Below are 5291 nucleotides of genomic sequence, written 5' to 3' on the forward strand. Positions count from 1 at the left end.
TGCACCCTCCATTCTCTCCTCTGCAACCCGCACCACCCACCCTCATCTCCTCTACAACCCACACCCACCTTTCCTACCTCATCTCACCCCTGCTCCCTCCCGTTTTTCCTCTGCGCCCACCCAACGCTATATACTTGACCTACCTCCACCTTCTTCACCTCCCACCCCTTCTCTCTCCTCCACCTTCTTTTCCACCCTTTACAATAACCCTAGTCCCCAAAATCTGAGGAACACAAATTCGAAATTCGAACCGGAGCAGCTACTGTTTGCAAGCCACTCGAGGAGAGAGAAGAACCGAAGCAAGGGAGCCACCACATGCCGTTGTCGGAGTACAATGGGGTGGCGGTAGGGGCTGGGAATGCTCAAGAATCAGTTAAGATAAGGGAATTTATCAAAATTAGGGATTTGGGTTAACTGGGTTTTTGATAAATTTCAGAAATTGGATGGGTTTCTTGTTGAATTATAATTCCTTTGGATGGGATTTTGTTGGGTTGGGTGTGCGGGGAGGGTGGGTATAGGTTGTAGAGGAAAGAAGGGAGGGAAGGGGTGTGGGTTGCAGAAGAGAGAAGGGAGGGAGAGGGTGCGAGGGATGAGGTAGGAGACGGATGGTTTTTTTTTTTTTTTGTATTTTTTGTATTTTTAATTTCAAAATTTTTAATATTCAAGTGGGCCCATATTGACACCTAGAGTCCAATTATTGTCTATGTGGGTGCCATGTCAGCAATTAACAGAAGTTCTAACGGAAAACTTAATGGATGTATGAAAGTGTCCCAGAATTATAACTTTACGTACCAGACTGGGATGAAAAAAAACTTCATGTACCAAATGTTGAAAACCAATAAACTTCTGGGTAGTAAACTGAGATTAACCTGAAGAGATATGATTTTTACCACCTGGAAAAGTAAGGATAAAAACACTTAAAAATACTTGTAACAGTACAAGGTTATTGTAGTATAGCAGCTCAAGCAAAGTTGTTTCCACAGGTATTGATTGAATAATTTGTATTTAAAGTAATTCTTAATTAACTATTAAAAACAAAGTTTCGAAAAGGTTGATTTTATGACTTAGAATATTAAAAATAAATTTTAAATTAAAACAATTAAAGAAACCAATTTGAAAGAGAACAATCTTAGAAAATAATGACAAAAGGACACTAGGGTTCTGCCATCACCTTACCAATCTTATGTAGTTTTACCAATTACTTATGAATTACACATGCAACTTTGAAGGTTGGGTTTTCCTTATGCATATTCTACTTGTGGCATTCAAGCTAGAACGTATATCAAACATACAATTCGTATGTGGCATTCAGATCAAATATAAACATGCATGACTCATTACGCTTTGTGAAAACCCTTTGAAAAACCCTGCAACCCCTAAGACGTGGCATTCACCCTAGGTGAACTTACAACTATCAATCACAAGAAGCAATACTCAATCCTCCGGTGGCATTCTGACCGAATTGCATTCGAGTACTTATCTAAACATCCTAATGGTAGGTAAGCATTAAGATATAGAGACAGTTTGAATACAGTGATTAATAACTCAAAATATGCATGTATAATATCATACGCAATTAAATAAAGACTACATATTTATGTTAAGGCTCAAGGCATCGCCCTAGCAAACAGAAATTAGTTACGAACAACTATAAAACAAAAGGAATTTTATTGAAATAGAATAAGGATAGAAAACACCTTGAAATATAAATCGTCAAAGCCTAGCTAAGTTCTCCAAATTGATGCGTTTTACCTTCTTCCCTAATAGCTAAATAGCCTTATTTATACTACTAAAAAAATAAAATCCTACCTAGAAAAGTCTTCTAAAAACTAGGAAACATAATAGAATAAGATAACTAGAAAATAGAAGGTATCCTATTTAAACTGAAATTTGGACTGCAGAGAAAATCCATATTTAGACCAACCAAATTAACTCTGATTTGGTTCTGAAAGGTCTCTTTTTAAAGCTTGAGACGTTCCTAACAAATCCTCAGAAGGAATCTTCCTCAAAATATATCATCTTGACTTTCAAAATACCAAAACGTCCATAAATGTCAATTTGGGAAAGCTACGCGATGTGCCTTCTTTCTTCGCGACGGTGGCTTGGTAGAAAAATCTGAAACTTTGATACAATTATCTTGAAATACTCATGAACATCCTCTAATTGGAATCACTCCAAAATTTGTCTGTTTGGATACTTTTTCTCAAGAAGAAGTCAAATATCTTACATTGGAAATATAATCTAAAGTATCAAAATCTCACAAAATAATCAATTAATTAATACTAAGATTAGAATAAACTACATAGTATAATGTGATCTCATCAAAGAGGAATGCAACCAGACCATAGTACTAAACGGTTTGAACCTATTAACTTTATCTCGGTTGAATAACCTTGCAAGATGAAATACAATTCAAGAATGTTCCTATGAGAAGATTGCTAGTAGTCATCAACTTCCTTTAAATTTGAAAAAATAAAAAATAAAAAGCACATGAATTGGACTGTTATTGCGGTATAGGTGTATATTTTCACTCTTAATAAATTAACGATTTGATGATTTATCACTAGTATTTTCAGTGTGGTGAGGGAGCTACAAATTAAGTTCATACCGACAGGGAATAGAAATTAGTGATATATCAAAGAAATAATTAGATATAAGACCAATTATATAGTTAATTATTAAGTCTAATCTTTGAGATTCTTAACGATTTACGTCCATTAACTTTGATCCAACTAAACATCTAGAACTAATTAGAGTTTATACTAGACAATGCTAAGTCGTTGGTATGTATTATCTTCCTCTGGATTTCCAACTAACAAAGGTACAATTGAATGACATTATCTAAACAACAAAAGAGTACCTTTGGCACGTTGCCAAACATTGGAACTCAAGAATCATGTGTCCAAATAACCCAATTATAGAAATAACCGACTGCTTAGAGATGTGTCTTTATTCTACAAGATATAACGTAACACAATTCATAGTAATATCCCAAGATGCATATAGTTGCTGCACATACGGCTCTACATCGATAAAAAAAATGGTTACCAAAAACTAGTATTTTAATCAAGTATCTTGACAAAAAATTGTTAGTAAGGACACAGCTTAACATCGATCTATTCCAATATAACTAACCACATACGGCTCTACATTGAAAATTACAACCCCAAGAAAGCTACAAATATCATTGATTTGTCTATGGTGTCAACCGAAAATGTATAAAGGAAGGAAACACCACCGTTGCTCTCAAGCCAACATAATTAGCAAATTCTGCATTCCGGAAAATATTTCAAGTACTTGATCTCTTCTTTTTTCTCAAGTGTATATATCTTCATTTTATAGCATGGACTCTATGATGCTCAGCCCCAAGAAGCTCATTAAATATGCTAGGAAATGGGAGAAGAGAGCTTCTATGGAGAGGAAAAAGATTGCATACCTAAAAGACTCCGGGAACAATTTAGTCAAAAGCACAACATCTAATACGGTGACGGAAAAGGGAACTTTTGTGATATATACCACTGACGAGAGGCGCTTTGTGCTGCCATTATCCTATCTTTCTAACCACATTTTCCAAGAACCTTCAAGAAGTCCGAAGAAGAATTTGGACTCTCAAGTAGTGAGCCTATCACCTTGCCATGTGATTCATTCTTTATGAATTATATGCTCTCACTTGTAAACCGAGGACTGACTGTAGATACGGAGAAAGCTTTACTCAACTCTGTCATTACCCGTAGCTGCTCAATTAATTCTAGTTTACATCAAGGACAAACAAGCCTACAGTTACTACTTTGGGGCTACTGATCGGCTATCCCTTTTTTGTATATGTACATTTTTGTAAATGAAAATGAACGATCGATTTCAACGTTCTTTTTGTATTGAGAACCCGAAATGTATTATATATGTGATATATTGGAAAATGAGATTGTCCTTCCCTAAAGTGCATGTAGTCGTCCCCATAGTCCTCTATCTGTTCTTATGTATATTCTACATAATTAATTTGTATTTCCCAGCTGGCTTTGTATACATTACGAACCTTGATCAATGAGCTTCGAATTTTCCAACTGGATAACAGCTTCTCAGATAATTAAATCGATCTTCTGCAACGGAATGAGGATACGGTTGAAAAGGGAAAAAAAATATAGAGGAAGGAAACACCACCGTTGCTCTCAAGCCAACAGAATTAGCAAATTCTGCATTCTGGAAAATATTTCAAGTACTTTTTTTCTTCTTTTTTCTCGAGGTGTATATATCTTCATTTTATAGCATGGACTCTATGATGCTCAGCCCCAAGAAGCTCATTAAATATGCTAGGAAATAGGAGAAGAGGGCTTCTATGGAGCGGAAAACAATTGCGTACCCGAGGGACATTGGGAACAATTTAATTAGAAGTACAACATCTAATACAGTGACTGAAAAGGGAACTTTTGTGGTATATAACACTTGTTTGGATGAGGAAAATAAATTTGGAAGTTCGATAAAAGTCAGAATTTGTAAATTGACATATATCAATTCCTTTGTTTGGATTCATAAACATAAAAATTTAGAATTTCCGTGTGGAAAAAGAACTTGAAATTTGGGACCTCCAATTTTCAAGTTTAAATTTCAGGTAAATAGGTGTCATTTCCAAGTTTCTATGAGTGAGAATTAAAATAACAAATTTCGTATTCAAATTCCATTGTTCTTTTAGATTAACCAACAAGAAAATTCACAAATTGTAGAAAATAAAATTTTGTCATTTAAAATTTCTTAGTAATCTTAATTTTCCTCGTCCAAACATAGTGTAATAGTATTGAAGCCTTGCTTGGGCAATGCCACTTGACCATATGAAATTGCCATGGCTTTCTCCATGACCTACAAATTGGTGTGATACGCTACACCTTCGCAAAGGTTCGTGCTGCTCCCTTTCATAGCATGGACATGTGACGACCTTTTACTCAATTGATTCGAATTCGTCTTTGGGACCCACCAAACTTAAATACGGAAATAATAAAAATAAATTTAAGAAATTTGGCATCACTTTTTATTTTATTTTTCCGAATACATTTTGTGAAAAAAATGTAGAGTTTTATTGATTATCATATACTACAATCTTCAATAAGAACATCATGAATGAGATCTAGAGGTTCCTCAAACCAAAAGAAATTATATTCAAAGTACAATGCCAAGAGAATTCTATTTGAACAAAGGACACATATTCATAACAACTAAGCTTTAAGAAATCGAAGAGAATCAATGGAGCTTGAAAGAGCGGGAAAATGGAAAAACTGAATTACTTTCTATTATTATAATCG

The 5291-nt window shown here is 34.8% G+C and overlaps 1 pseudogene; it reads left to right on the top strand.

The window, feature by feature from the left end:
• The first annotated feature begins 3343 nt into the window (after positions 1–3343).
• Positions 3344–3801, top strand: LOC148695869 (auxin-responsive protein SAUR64-like; annotated as a pseudogene).
• Positions 3802–5291: the final 1490 nt, after the last annotated feature.

The sequence above is a fragment of the Pyrus communis genome, chromosome 7 (assembly GCF_041283825.1).
Source record: "Pyrus communis isolate YQ-2024b chromosome 7, ASM4128382v1, whole genome shotgun sequence".
Lineage (NCBI taxonomy): Eukaryota > Viridiplantae > Streptophyta > Magnoliopsida > Rosales > Rosaceae > Pyrus > Pyrus communis.